This window comes from Lepus europaeus, chromosome 5, assembly GCF_033115175.1.
Source record: "Lepus europaeus isolate LE1 chromosome 5, mLepTim1.pri, whole genome shotgun sequence".
Lineage (NCBI taxonomy): Eukaryota > Metazoa > Chordata > Mammalia > Lagomorpha > Leporidae > Lepus > Lepus europaeus.
Genome location: NC_084831.1, coordinates 71,060,079 through 71,076,863, shown reverse-complemented (window position 1 = coordinate 71,076,863; position 16,785 = coordinate 71,060,079).

Below are 16,785 nucleotides of genomic sequence, written 5' to 3'. Positions count from 1 at the left end.
CTCTGGCTGTTGGGGCTATGTGGGGAGTGAACCAGTGGATGGAAGACTTTTCTCTCTGATTCTCTATCTCTCTATCTGTAACTCTAACTCTCAAATAAATAAGTAAAACCAGAAAGGAAGAAAGGAAGAAAGGAAGGAAGGAAGGAAGGAAGGAAGGAAGGAAGGAAGGAAGAAAAGACAGAGAAACAAAGAAAGAAATCAGCCTCCTTTGGCTCGGGCAGGCCAGATAATGCACCTATACCTGGAGAGCCCAGCAGAGAATAAAGCAGCACAAATCCGGTAGGCCACAGTGGCAGGCAGTTGGTGCAAACATCTTTCTGGTCCCAGACAGCAAGGGTTGCCCAGTTCCCAGGTCTTGACTTTGCCCCCCAAGAAAGAGTTCATGAATGAGTTGGAGAATGGTGAAGAGCAAATAGCAAGTGCTTCATTAAGAAAGCGAAAGTATATACCCCAGAGTCAGAGCATGCCCCAATAAGAATGGAGTGGCCTGTCTCTGAACTGTGTTTACATTATATGGTTATTTAATGAAAGGGGTGGTGCATGCTAATAAAGGGAAGAAACAGCCATGGTTCTTTTGGGAAGTAGATTTTCCAGAACCCAGCTACTGCCCCCTTCCACTACTATCAATGAGTGTATAATGAACTGTACATCAGTCTAGGTCTGGTTGGCCCCCTAAACCAGTACGAACCTGGTCAAGGAAGGGGGTTTGTTTATCTTCAGTGCACGAGAAACCAAACTCATATCCGCTAGGCCTTGAGATAACAGAAGCTACTCCCAGGTGGCTTAGCTGCTCCTTGTGCCTCCAGGGGAGCCCCTGGAGCCTCTACAGAGTGTGAGGCCTGGGCTGATATGACCCAGGCTTGGCTCTAGGATGACTCACGTGGTGGCTGTCATCAGAATGAACTCTGAATGGGGGAAAGAAACAGGAGGCAGAGAAACAAACCAGGGAATCCCTGCCCTGGTGCAAACAAGAAGGGAGGGGCCTCATGAGGGAATGCACTTATTTTGTTTATCAGCCTCGCAGCTGATTTCTGGCAGATATGTGCTGATATCCCTGTGAAGGCCTCACAAAGCCAGGACAGTGAAAAGGGAAGTCCTCTGAACTGAAGCACGTCTACCTGTGAGTCCCACTCCATCACTGACTTTGCCTCTTTCCCTTTGGCACTGAAATCACAGAGCAAAGCGAGAGGAAGCAGCAACAGCAACCCAAGTTCACATCCAGAGCAGGCAACAGTAACCGAGTTTCTCACAAGTCCCTTGAATAAAATAGCGCAACATTTGCACATAACCAACACACATCCCCATGTCCCCTTTAAATCATCTCTGGGTTATTTATAATACCTAATATGATGTAAGTGCTATATAAACAGTTTTATACTGTATTGTTTGGGGAAGTGATGTCCAAAAAAATATTGTATGTGTTCAGGACAGACGCAGCTTTTTTTCTGAAGATTTTTGATTCAAGTTTGCTTGGATGCACACAAACAAAACCTGTGGATACAGAAGCCCAAGTGCCTTTCTATTTCTGCAGGAACAGGTGCAGTTTGCAGGCTTCCTTCTTCCATTACCATCATCTTTTCCCTCCATCACTGTGTGCATCACAACAGTGGCTGCCCTATTTTGATGGGCAGAGTCAGGGTGACCACCTGATATTTCATTTCACCAGCTGGATAGGACACAGCTGCAGCTGTATTTCTTGTTTTCTGTTCAGAATGAGATCCCTTTCTTTGGAGTATTATTGTACAAAGTTTCCTGAAATAGAGCAGCTGCTATTTGAATTCTTGGCTGTTTTGTGACACACCATGCAGCAAGGCCTCATTTCATTGGGTTTTACATCTTTGTTTCTGCACTGCCTCGTTTGAAGGTTAGTGCCACTAAGAGGATTATTTACAATATGGTACTGCAGAGGGGTGGCGCTGTGGCACAGTGGGTCAAGTCTCCGACTGCAGTGCCAGCATCCCATATGGGTGCTGGGTTCTAGTCCCGGCTGCTCTTCTTCCAATCCAGCTCTCTGCTATGGCCTAGGAAAGCAGTAGAAGATGGCCCAGGCGCTTAGGCCCTTGAATCCACATGGGAGACCTGGAAGAAGCTCCCGGCTTCAGATCAGCACAACTCCAGCTGTTGCAGCCATTTGGGGAGTGAATCAGTGAATGGAAGATCTCTCTCCCTCTCTCTCCCTCTCTCTGTAACTCTACCTCTCAAATAAATAATCTTAAAAAAACAATATAGTACTGCTGAGCATGCAGCAGGCCTATAAAGAGTTGTCTTTCAACAAACTGCTTGCTAGACCTTTCAAAATCAAAACATAGGATAGGACACCTGAAAAGGAAGCATGTGTTACCACACACGTGTGAGTTCTTCCCATAGTTGGGACATCGCCGTGGTCACCCCAGCAACATGAATCGATAAATGCCAACAAATAAGTTCCTATTTCAGAGTCAAGGGTGAAACGATACAAAGCAGCAACTCCGTGGAGATAGGCCCTGCTCCCCACAACACACACACACTCCTCTAGCCTGTGTAAAGCTATCTGTGCTCTACCATTAGGTGCCACATTCAGACTGCAGTTCTACAACTAAGTGTTCCTCAGGATCTTCCCTACTCCCCCGCATGGCCAGGGGTGTTCTCTCTAGAAGAGCTGGAACAACAGGCAACCCCTCAGCTTTTGCTTAGACTCAGATCTTCAGTAGAGATAGACACCTCTGAAAAAAAAAAAACAGCAAGGCCAACTGAAGACCAACATGACAAAAAAAAAAAAATCACTTGAAAAACCACCTGTGCCCGAAAATGGTAAATAACATTGTGTGGATTCAACAATTCTTTCTGTTGATGAATCCAGCACACAATTACTTACCTTGTTACAAATTTATTTCTGAAGTCTGATATCTTCCTAAAATCAATTTTCACAACAGAAAACACTTTCTTTAATCTTCCTGATTTTGTACCCAAATCTATTTCCTATACTCAGAACTACACAAATTATTTGCATCATTATTCTGATGGAAAAATCTCTTCTATGTAACTAGACAATTTTCTTGTCTTTTAAATAGATATATCTCTGCACTTCTGCAGCCTTCCTGATGGAGCCCTGCAAAAAAGAGGAGGTATAGCCCAAAAGGGGCTGGCAGGTGAAAGTTTCCCCAGGGAGATTAGGAGAACTGGCACACAGCTGGAGGGGAAGCAAAGGCCGCTTAGACAGACAGAATCTATGCATAGCTGCTCTTTCACTCATCTTCTAAGGAGTTGATCTTTTAAAAAAAAAAAGATTTTATTTATTTATTTGAGAGGTAGAGTTACAGACAGTGAGGAGGAAAAACAGAGAGAAAGATGACTTCCATCCTCTGGTTCACTCCCAAATGGCCACAACAGTCAGAGCTGGGTCCATCTTCCAGGAGCCTCTTCCAAGTCTCCTACGCAGGTGCCGAGGCCAAACACTTGGGCCATCTTCCACTGCTTTCCCAGGGCTTAGTAGAGAGCTGGATTAGAAGAGGAGCAGCTGGGACTGGAACAGGTGTTCCTATAGGATGTTAGTGCCACAGACGGAGGATTAATCTACTGCACCAAAGCGCCAGCCAGGAATGGTTCTTGACTGCTGGCTTAGCTTTCAGAAGATTTGTCAATCAGTTCCCACTTAGGCACGTATTTTCTTCAGCATAAAAGGAAATCAATCAGTACTGGAAAGCTTTGAGAATAGCCAAAAGTGAGTAAATAACTTAGTTTTTCCTCAGTGGAACATGAGTTCTTCAGGAACAGAAGCATAGTCTAGGAGGTTCATGATAACCTAGAAAGGGAATACTAGGGGCCGGCAGTGTGGCATAAAGGGTTGAGCCACTGCTTGTGACACCAGCATTCCATATTTGCACCAGTTTGAATCCCAGCTGCTCCGCTTCCAATCCAGATCCTGGCTAGTACACCTGAGAAGGCAATGGAAGATGGCCTAAGTTCTTGGGCTCCTGCCACCCACATAGGAGACCCAGATGAAGTTCCTGGCCCCTGACTTTGGCCTGGCCCAGCCCTGACCATCGCAGCTATTTGGGGAGTGAACCAAAAGATGGAAAGTTTGTCTCTATCGCTCCCTCAATCTCTCTAACTGCCTTTCAAGTAAATGAATCTTAAAAATAAATGGAATATTGGCTTAACCAGTTTGCATTCCCACCAACAGTGGGTTAGTGTCCCTTTTTCCCCACATCCTCGCCACCATCTATTGTTGGTAGATTTCTGAATGTGAGCCATTCTAAACGGGGTGAGGTGAAACCTCATTGTGGTTTTGATTTGCATTTCCCTGATTGCTAGTGATCTTGAACATTTTTTCATGTGTCTGTTGGCCATTTGGATTTCCTCTTTTGAAAAATGTCTATTGAGGTCCTTGGCCCATCTCTTAAGTGGGTTGTTTGTTTTGATGTTGTGGATTTTCTTGATTTCTTTGTAGATTCTGATTATCAACCCTTTATCTGTTGCATAGTTTGCAAATATTTTTTCCCATTCTGTCAGTTGCCTCTTCACTTTCCTGACTGTTTCTTTTGAAGTACAGAAACTTCTCAATTTGATGCAATCCCAAATGTTAATTTTGGCTTTGACTGCCTGTGCTTCTGGGGTATTTTCCAAGAAGTCATTGCCAGTACCTATATCTTGCAGGGTTTCTCCAATGCTCTCTAATAATTTGATGGTGTCTGGTTGTAGATTTAAGTCTTTAATCCATGTTGAGTGAATTTTTGTGTAAGGTGAAAGGTAGGGGTCTTGCTTCATGATTCTGCACGTGCAAATCCAATTTTCCCAGCACCATTTATTGAATAGACTGTACTCACTCCAAGATTGGTTTTGGATCCTTGATCAAATATGAGTTGGCTGTAGATGTTTGGGTTGATATCTGGTGTTTCTATTCTGTTCTATTGGTCTATCCATCTGTTTCTGTACCAGTACCATGCTGTTTTGATAACAACTGCCCTGTAGTATGTCCTGAAATCTGGTATTGTGATGCCTCCAGCTTTGTTTTTGTTGTACATTAACCCTCTGTTGCTGGGAATGCAAACTGGTTAAGCCACTATGGAAGTCAGTTTGGAGATTCCTCAGAAACCTGAATATAACCCTACCATTCAACCCAGCCATCCCACTCCTTGGAATTTACCCAAAGGAAATTAAATTGGCAAACAAAAAAGCTGTCTTCACATTAATGTTTATTGTAGCTCAATTCACAATAGCTAAGACCTGGAACCAACCCAAATGCCCATCAACAGTAGACTGGATAAAGAAATTATGGGACATGTACTCTACAGAATACTATACAGCAGTCAAAAACAATGAAATCCGGTCATTTGCAACAAAATGGAGGAGTCTGGAAAACATTATGCTGAGTGAATTAAGCCAGTCCCAAAGGGACAAATATCATATGTTCTCCCTGATCAGCAACAACTAACTGAGCACCAAAGGGGAAACCTGTTGAAGTGAAATGGACACTATGAGAAACAGTGACTTGATCAGCCCTTGTCCTGACTGTTGATGTACAATGTAAATCTTTATCCATTTTAGTAATTTTTTGTTCTAGTTTTATTGGTTGAACTCTGCAATTAACACACAATTATTCTTAGGTGTTTAAATTTTAACTGAAAAGTGATCCCTGTTAAATATAAGAGTGGGAATAAGAGAGGGAGGAGATGTACAGTTTGGCACATGCTTATTCGGATTTGCCCCAAACAGTGGAGTTAGAAACGTGCCAGGGGATTCCAACACAATCCCATCAAGGTGGTATGTACCAATGCCATCTCACTAGTCCAAGTGATCAATTTCAGTTCACAATTGATCACACTGATAGGTCTAAGAGTTGAAGGGATCACACAAACAAGATAGTGTCTGAAAATACTAGCTGATAGAATCAAAAAGGGAGAGAATGATCCAACATGGGAAGCGGGAGACACAGCAGACTCATAGAATGGCAGATGTCCTAAACAGCACTCTGGCCTCAGAATCAGCCCTTAAGGCATTCGGATCTGGCTGAAGAGCCCATGAGAGTATTTTAGGCATGGAAAGCCAAGACACTCTGGAAAAAAAAAAAAAGAAGACCTAAATGAAAGATCTCTGAGAATGAGATCCCAGTGGAAAGAACAGGTCATCAAAGAAGGAGGTACCTTTCTCTGAAGGGAGGAGAGAACTTCCACTTTGACTATGACCCTGTCGGAATAAGATCATAGTCGGCGAACCCTAAAGGCTTCCATAGCCTTGGCAACTCATGACTAGAGCCTAGAGAGATTACTGACGCCATAAACAAGAGTGTCAAATTGTTAAGTCAACAACAGGAGTCACTGTGTACTTATTCCTCATGTGGGATCTGTCCTTAATGTGTTGTCCAATGTGAAGTAATGCTATAAATAGTACCGAAACAGTATTTTACACTTTATGTTCTGTGTGGGTGTAAACTGATGAAATCTTTACTTAAATTGGTCTTCTGAATATAACGATAATTGACAATGAATCTTGATGTGAATGGAATGGGAGAGGGAGCGGGAGATGGGAGGGGTGCGAGTGGGAGGGAAGTTATGGAGGGGGAGTCATTGTAATCCATAAACTATACTTTGGAAATTTATATTTACTAAATAAAAGTTTTTTAAAAAGAAAAATAAATAAATGGAATATTAAAATGTAAGCAAGCCTGTCAGAAGAGCATTGGGCTTCTTTTCAAACCAGATCCTGCCTGGACTGAGTTGGGGGAGAATCCCAAGTGTTTGCACTTTGTTTTTCAACAAAGCATTGCTTAGGTTTTATTATTTTTTCCAAATAAATGTCATTTTCCTGGCTAGAGTACCAAAAAAAAAAACACTCCATTTTATCAGCCCACAGTAAGCAAGTCAGTTTATGAATATAAACAGTCTCTGCATTTTGTCATTAGAATGAGTTGTTCGAGTGCACAGTACTCAAAAATGAGGTCCTCACACTACCATAAGCAGGATTCTTTCATTCTTCACTCAAATATTCTTGAATAACTTCTGTGGTCCTGGCATGGACAAGGGATGTTCCAAGTAAAGATTTCTAGTGATATCCTCCTCTTATCCTCCCCATTAATGACACAGCTTGATAAGAGGCTGGCCAGGGCCTCACCTACATAATGTGCACATCCAGACGAGGAAAAGCTCACTGACACTAAGGCAAGTGGTGAAAACCATATAGCATAATGTTTATGCTCGCTAGCTCTGGGGCTGGCTGCCTGGGCTCAGTTCCTCAACCTGGGCCTTGGTAGGTCAACTAGAACAATTTAACCTTGGAGGAATAAATAAAAAGGACTCGGGTAAGGACTTAGCTCAAAGCACTGTAACAAGGCATTTATTATTACTGTTAAGATTCTGGTTTAACAGGGTTCCAAGTCACCACTGAAAGGAATCACTATGGATCCGAGACTTTGCCTTCTTCCCTCCTGAAGGGGCTGAAGTCTTTCCTTATAACACTGAATTATGTCGCTAGCGATGCTGCCACAATAACATGAATGCTCTTCCCTGCAGCCCCTCAGTGTTAGCCACCAGGCTCCTGGTTGAGCCTGCTACTCTCACAAATATAAGGGAGAATTCTCCTGCCGTCATTGCAGCCTCTATCAGACTAGCTCGTTTTCTCCATTTGTTAATAAATCTTATAAAGGGTAGCCTCATCCTTTTAGTTTGCGGCAAGGCTGTCTTCCAAATAACTTGAGAAAAGCTACTGCCTGGGCTAAGTTAGAAAACATTTCAGTGGCATCTCAAATAACCTGCTCAAAAATTCCCCTCCTACTGACCATAAATTGTTACTCCACGGAAGCAAAGACATCTTGATCTTTCTCCCCAAACCTCAGGATCGTCATAATTATGCACATCCTCCCCATATCCCACATCAACGCATTCACACAAGTGTACACATGCATACACACACGGTCTTAAACAATTTGCTAAAGAATTTTACCTTGAGGGCCGATCAACAATTCCAAATTCCCTTTATTATGTTTTCAAGGCAACTGTCAAGTTCTTATGCAAACAGAATCCAGAAGCCTATTTGAGGAATGCTGAGGCTCTTAGGGTTGGTATATAAATTAGCACCTTCTTGGTAATACATATATGCATACGTATTTATACACACATAAAACTTCTTTGACTTTACATTTTCCCTAATAATTCAATGTTACTACTGCTTAAATTCAAAAGCCATCATTGGAAGAATGAGGACAAAGGGTCCGGCACTGTGGCACAGCGGGTTAAAGTCCCAGCCTGCAGCACCAGCATCCTATATGGATGCTGGTTCAAGTCCCAGATGCTTCACTTCTTATCCAGCTCTCTGCTGTGGCCTGGGATAGCAGTAGAAGATGGCCTAAGTCCTTGGGTCCCTGCACCCACACGGGAGACCCGGAAGAAGCTTCCAGCTCCTGGCTTCAAATCAGCTCAGCTCTGTCCATTGCAGTCATTTGGAGAGTGAACCAGTGGATGGAAGACACCTCTCTCTCTCTCTCTCTCTCTCTCTCTCTCTCTCTCTCTCTGGCTCTACCTCTCTATATAACTCTGCCTTTTAAATAAATAAAATAAACCTTTAAAAAAAATGAGGACATAGAGGCAGTTGTACATGAGAATGAGCAGCTACTCACCACTGGGATAAGTGCTGAGTGTGTTCTGGCCACACAAAAGATCCCAGTGAAGGGACACAGCATGAGCCCTGGGTTGCTGCTTGCCAAGGAGAAGCCAGTCCCAGCAAGACTGCTAGAGCCCACCACTGCCGTGCTGGATCCCACTGTGAAGATGTAACAGCTGAAATCAGTGGTGATTTACAGGCAGTCATAACTACCAAAAACCCATGCCATAACTAAAGAGAGAATTAGTCTACCAAGAAAAACAAATTGTTACCAAGGTAGAGCTGGAAACAGTTCTGGGAACAAGCAGTGCCCGTTTCGAACTTTTTCCCAGTGTAAAGGTGTTTTAAAAGCAGAGGGGCTGCAGTCAGAGAGAAGCAGAGGGAACAGTGCAGACACCTGAAGGAAAATACTGGGGCAGGGGCCTCATGATCCTCAGGCACGGTGCTCCTACTCATCCTCGCGCAGGTCCTCGTGGCTGCTCACTCCCTGTAGCCTTGGGTTATAGCACGGAACAACCACCCTTCTCTCCCAGTCTTTGTCTAACTAGTGTCTGCTCATTATCCAGCTCTCTGCTTGCCTCTTCCTGGTCATGGTTAGGTCCCCTTGCTCTGTTCTCACAACTCTGTATTTCCTCTCTCATTATACTCATCAACTCTGTTATTATTACTAATTTATCAGTCTTCCCTTAAAATTGGAAACTCTTGGGGACAGGGACATTTCAATTATCTGTTAAATCAATCCATTGAACTAAATGTGTATATATGAAATGCTTGAAGTTTGGTATACCTTAAATAAAAGATGACTAGGTAAAAATAAAATGAAAAAATATTAATCCATTGATTGAACTGAAACAAAATTTACTTCATGATTCTGAGTCTTTCCCTCTGCCTAAATTTTAAGTTGCAAGGAAAAGAATGCAAGCTAACATCTCACAGGAGAAGACAATCTTGCCTGTGGTTACTCAGCAGTTTAAGGTTGACAATCACCCCGTACCCTCCTCATCAACTTACCTCCCCAAAGCATTTCTCCTCCAGGACTTGTTTTTCACTTTCATTCATCCAACAAATTTCTGTGAAGCAACTTTTATGTGACAGGCTCTGAATCTTATTTTAATTTTTGTCTTCAAGATTTCACAGTTGATAATTTAGGAGATAACAGTAATAAAAATGCACAAATCATCAAGAGTTTAATTGTATGAGGATAAAAATATGCATACTCAAGAATATATTCCACAAAACCTGAAAAGAAATTAAAAATCTTTTAAGTTGATGGTAAAGGAACAACCACTTTAAGTGTGTTTAAACCTATAAAACTAGGACTTCATTGGCTCACACGTGCTTAAAGGCCAGGGACTATTTCAGGCATTGTTGCCCCAGAGTGTCAGGCACCAGCGTGTAGCTCCTTTCTTTGGCATTCTCTGGGCTCCATCCATCAGTTGACAGTCTGCTGCCCACAGCTGCCTGGTAGTTACAGGTATTCTCTGTCACACTTGCTTCTTCCTTCTGCTTCACCCGGAAGAGAAGCTCTTTGGGCAGCTCTCCCAGGAGAAAAAGAAGCCTCTTGTCCTAGGGCCCCGAGCAAAGGAATTTCCTTCCTTCTCAGTTTGAATTAGGCCGGATGCCCATTCCACAATCAATTGTCACACCACAGGAATTGGATTCTCTGATTGCTTTGAGCCAGCCAGGAACCCACTCTGAAGCCAGATGTGGTATGCACTCCATGCCAGCTACATAGCTTAGCAAAGTGGAATATAACCCTAAAGACAAAAACCAAAGACTCTTGGAGAAATGAAGAAATAGATACCAAAGAAGCAATAAATGATACCCATTACACAGATGAATTGACTTTTTAAAGTTTTTTAAATAAGCTTTTTATTTCAAAATGTATTTGAATTTACAAAAAATTTTGTAGTACAAAGAGTTCCCATACACCCTACACTCAGCTCCCCCTATTATTAGAATATCATATCAATATATTTGTCAAAATTAAGACTTTTACAGAGTTACACTCAAATTTTCTCCTCACATAAAAAGAAAAGTCATCAGTCTTGCATAACTTACAGAACTTCTGATTCTTAACAGAATTATACAGAAAGAGTCTAGTCCAACTCCCTAATGGTACAATAATTAAGGCACAGGAAAGTGATATTATCCACTACAGGATACACATAGAGCTGGTGCCATTGAAAAGAACATTACCTAGGTGTTTTTATTTCTGATCTTCACAATCAGGAAAAATTAGACCACATGATTTGTCATTGCTGTTATTCTATAAACATAGAGTTTATTGGCAGAGAATATGTTTGTTTGATTTGTAGAGAATTGAATAGGTAGGAAAGAGTGAAGAAATGGAAAAACAGAGTCAGTTTAATATCTTTTTAACTTTGTTTTAATTCACAGGACTTTCTAAAGTATTTATTAATTCTAAAAGAAGAGTTTTTCACAGAGTGGAGAAATGGGACATCAGGACTTTAATGATAAGAATCCATATAGCAAAAAATTAGGATCATAAATCCTGGTTCCAGGTTCTATTTGGGGAAAAGACAAGATACTAGCTCTGCCCTCAACAGCTCGTATGCTTGAGAGGAGCCCCTCTTCAGTGTACACAGAGAAAGAGTGCATATAGATGATTTTTTTAAATCACAGAGCTTAATGTCCTCAAAGTTCATCCCATGTCTTCACATATGGCAGGATTTCCTTCTTTTAAAGCTGATTAATATTCCACTATATGCATATATGACATTTGTTTTATCCATTTATCTATTGATTGCTCAATTGTTACGTTGCTTCAACTCCTAGCTATTATGAAAAACGCTGCAATGATCGTGGGAGTGTAAATATCTCTTTGAAACACTAATTTCAATTCTTTTGGAATATACCCAAAAGTGAGATTGCTGGACCATATGGTAGTTCTATTTAAGGAGAAATACTCATGACTCCATTTATCTGAGATATCTCAGTCAAACTCTAGAAGCAGACAATAAAATCGTCGTTGCCAAGGTATGGGGGAAGAAGACAAGGGGGAGTTGCTGTTCAACAGATAGAAAGTTTCAGCTCCACAACATGTATAAGCTCTAGAGAAGTGCTGTGCAATACTGTGCCTAAATAGCTCACAACACTGTGCGGTACAATTAAAAATGCATTAAGAAGGTAAATCTCATGTTAAGTGTTCAAACCACAAGAAAGAAAAATAAAAATCACAGTGCAACCTGGGCTCTGCCTGTGAATACTCAGCCAGGTCACATAACAACATTTCATTTTCAAGGAAGACCAGTTAACAAGAGCCAGCTGTGGGTGTGGGAAGACTAGGCAACCAAAATTGCTCTCCTGGAGGCCTGGAAAATCTATTAAATGGATATCCTCAGCCCATCTCCAGCTATCCTAATTATCTGTGTTTATTACAATCCTCCTAGGTGATTTTGAAACAGATGATCCAGGGACTTTGGGATATTATCCTAAGATCCCATGCACTTAGTCTTCAAATCTTTTACACTGTCTGTATCTCACCCCACCATCACCAGCACAGTTGTTAGAGCCTAACAACCTTCACCGGCTGGAATCATTCCCCAAATCCTCTGCCAAAGAAAGTGTAACTTAGAGAGCTGAGGACGTACTATTCACAACTGCCTCAATTTTTGAATGTTGATATCAAAATCCCCATCACTAGACACTGCCTAGTTGTTGGGTATCTTGATGCTTTATCTTAACCTTTTCACCAAATATTTACTTGGACTCCGACCTATTTCCATTACCATTGGAACACTATGTTTTGTGCAGCAATACCTAAATTTCAATCATTCTTCTATGCCTTTATCCACTGTCCCAACATACTGGTTTTGCCTCCAGGATCTAGTTCTCTACAAACTAGTCCTTACAATGGTAAATTATTGACAGTGTCTTTCCAGTTCTTCAAAAATCCCAGCCCATGGCCACATTTTTTTAATCTGAAATCCTGTATTACCAATTGTGATCCTGTGTCACTCATTGTGATGACTTAGCCATCACACTCATTTTTCCTAATTTTATTGCCTATAATCTGTCTCCACAGATAGATTATAAATTAATAGTACTGAGCACTTATATTTGTAGATTAACTCATCATAAAGGCCATAACTTTGGGCGATACAGACCAATACATTTAAAATAATTGTGTTCTATTCTCAGAATCAGCCCTTAAGGCTTCCTGGTCTGGCTGAAAGGCCTGTGAGAGCATTTCAGGCATGGAAAGCCAAGACATTGTGGCAAAAAATTACCTAAATGAAAGATCTCTGAGAGTAAGACCCCAGCAGAAATAAGTTGCCATCAAAGAAGGATGTACTTTTCTCTAAAGGGAGAAGAGAACTTCCACTTCGCTTATGAACCTGTGCAAATGATGATGAAGTTTGTGGACTCAAAAGGCTTCCATAGCCTATGCAGCTCATGTTAAGAGCTTCGGGTGGTCACTGATGTCATACATAAGTGTTAATTGTTAACAACAGGAGTCACTGTGCACTGACTTCCCATGTGGGACCTCTGTCCTCAATAAGTTGTATTATGAAAATTAACTGTAAACCTTGTTCTCAAGGTAGAGCAGCAAGATGGCGGAATAGGAGGGGAGCACACTGATAGTCCAGGAAGAGATAGTTTAATAAAAGTGGAGATACTGCAGGTTCAAGGAAGAGTAGGGGAAGAAACAGCAGACGAAACTCTTCCAGAACTAGTGATTCACATTGGACCTGCATGGAGAGTGTGGGAGCCCACGGTTCGGGACACCAGTGGCAGAATCAACACACCAGCACTGGAACATGAGGTGAGCCGAACCTCAATAGCCCGAGACACTGGCGGGCAAGTGGAAAGAGGAGACTAGAGTGAACGAGGCTTGAAACCCCGTGGGGAAAAGTTCACTAGGCTAACGAGAAGAGAGAGAAAAAAAAAAGTGACCGATGTGGACACGAGTTTCTCTCTCTCCGCTCACCTCTCAAAAGCGAGCAAGACAAAGAGCAGGCGCCATTTTGGACATATGTTATAAGCAAGGCAACCTCAGGTCTGCATCGGCCCTCAGCCAAGCAGAAAAACCTGACTCGGGGTGGGGGGGTGGTGTTAAATAGCAGGAGATTAGGACCTAGTGAATGTGTGGTGCTAATGAACTGAGACTGAGAAAAAAAGAGACTGTGGGGGAGAGAACTCACGAAATTCACTTGAGTACTCTCCAGAGACTCTACAATTCGGTAACCTTGGCAACCCAGTGGGAGACTGCAGAAGAATTTGAGCCCACACAGAGGGCAGCACAGATTCCCTGAGTGGTCCTTGGGAAAGAGCTTCTGATCTCTGGCTCCTGTGGGTATATCATTCGCCTGCTAACTACCTCCAATTCCGCTCAGCTGTGTGGAATTACTTCCCTTTTGAATCAAAGAAAGAAAGAAAGAAAGAAAGAGATTTACCACGCATAACCTGGGAGTGTCACCTTCGGCACACCCTTAACTCTGAGGAACCAAACAGAGCTCTAAGGCCACACCAATCTCAAGCTGCTAAGGCTCAATCAAAAGCAGACAGTCCACTTAATACAGTCATAGTATAACAAGAAAAAAAAAAAAAACACCACAGTGAGGGAAGAAGAATCCAAAGAATATCTCCACAATGCCAAGCAACAAAAGCAGAAACCATGGAAAAAAGAACAAGGAAGACATTATGGCACTCCCAAATGAACAAGACACCCCAAGCCAAGATTATGAAGATGATGAGATGGAAGAAATGCAAGATAATGATTTCAAAAATTTATGATAAGAACAATTAGAAGTTTTCAAAAACAAATGCTTGAGGTAGAGAATTCCTTACTAGACAGGATAGAAAATCTCCTTCAATAAAATGAAATCTTTTTTTAAACTTTTATTTAATGAATATAAATTTCCAAAGTACAGCTTATGGATTACAATGGCTTCCCCCCACCCAAACTTCCCTCCCACCCACAACCCTCCCCTTTCCTGCTCCCTCTCCACTTCCATTCACAACAAGATTCATTTTCAATTCTCTTTATATACAGAATATCAGTTTAGTATATATTAGGTAACGATTTCAACAGTTTGTCCTCACATAGCAACACCAAGTGAAAAATACTGTTGGAATACTAGTTATAGCATTAAATCACAATGTACAGCACATTAAGGACAGAGATCCTACATGATATTTTTTAAAAATTGATTATTTTTCTATGCAATTTCCAATTTAAAACCAAGTTTGTTTTTTTTTCATTTTCAATTATCTTTATATACAGAAAACCCTTCAGTATATACTAAGTAAAGATTTAATCAGTTTGCACCCATACAGAAACAAAAAGTGTAAAACTACTGTTTCAGTACTAGTTATAGCATTAATTCACATTGGACAACACATTAAGGACAGATCCCACATGAGAAGTAAATACACAGTGACTCCTGTTGTTGACTTAACAATATGACACTCTTGTTTATGGCGTCAGTAATCTCCCTAGGCTCTAGTCATGAGTTGCCGAGGCTATGGAAGCCTTTAGGGTACACCGACTTTGATCTTATTCCGACAGGGTCATAGTCAAAGTGGAAGTTCTCTCCTCCCTTCAGAGAAAGGTACCTCCTTCTTTGATGGCCCCGTTCTTTCCACTGGGATCTCACTCGCAGAGATCTTTCATTTAGGTCTTCTTTTTTTTTTTCCAGAGTGTCTTGGCTTTCCATGCCTAAAATACTCTCATGGGCTCTTCAGCCAGATCCGAATGCCTTAAGGGCTGATTCTGAGGCCAGAGTGCTATTTAGGACATCTGCTATTCTATGGGTCTGCTGTGTATCCCGCTTCCCATGTTGGAGAGAAAATGGAATCTTAAGGAGGAATCAAAATGAAACGCAGAAACTAGTAGAACAGGAAAGTATGATAGTGAAGAGAAATCAAAATGAAATGAAGAACTCAATAGATCAAATGACAAACACATCAGAGTGCCTTAAAAACAGAGTCAGTGAAACAGAAGAGAGAATATCGGACTTAGAAGACAGAGAACAGGAAAGTATAAGTCAAACAAAAGAAAATAAGAGGAAATTAGAAATCTAAAAAATATTGTCAGGAATCAACAGGATACAATTAAAAAACCCAACATTAGGGTAATAGGATTCCCTGAAGGCATGGAGAGAAAGAATTAGAAGGCCTTTTTAGTGAGATACTTGCAGAGAACTTCCCGGCTCTGGAGAAGGACAGAGACATCCTAGTACAGGAAGCTCATAGAACCCCTAATAAACATGACCAAAAGCGATCCTCACCATGACATGTTGTAATCAAACTCAACACAGTGAAACATAAAGAAAAGATCTTAAAATGTGCAAGAGAGAACCGTCAGATTACTCTCAGAGGATCTCCAATTAACTCACAGATGACTTCTCATCAGAAACCCTACAAGCTAGAAGGGAATGGTGAGACATAGCCCAGGTACTAAGAGAAAAACTGCCAGCCCAAAATATTATATCCTGCAAAGCTCTCATTTGAATGGAGGTGAAATAAAGACCTTTCACAGCAAACAGAAATGGAAAGAATTTGTCGCCACTCATCTAGCCCTGCAAAAGATGCTTAAAGATGTGTTACACACAGAAACACAGAAACATGGTCATCAATATGAAAGAAGGTAAAGGAAGGAAACCTCACAGCAAAAGATCACAGGAAGTCCAAAGCATTATTAGAAAATATCTTTGGCAAATGTCAGGGCAAAGTTACTGCTTATCAATAGTCACATTGAACATTAATGGCCTGAACTGTCCAGTTAAGAGACACAGATTGGCTGATTGGGTTAAGGAACAAAATCCATCCATTTTCTGCTTACAAGAAACTCATCTTTCCAACAAAGTTGCATGCAGACTGAAAGTGAAAGGCTGGAAAAAGATATACCATGCCAACAGAAATGAAAAAAGAGTGGGCGTAGCCATCTTAATATCACACAACATAAACTTTACCACAAAAACTGTTAGGAGAGACAAAGAGGGGCACTATCTAATGATTAAGGGATCCATTCAACAGAAAGATATATCGATTATCAATGTATATGCACCTAATTACAGGGCACCAGTTTATTTAAAAGACTTATTAAGGGACTTAAAGGGAGACTTAGACTCCAATACAATAGTACTGGGGGACTTCAATACTCCACTCTCAGAAATAGACAGATCAACAGGACAGAAGATCAACAAGGAGACAGTAGATTTAAATGACACTATAGCCCAAATG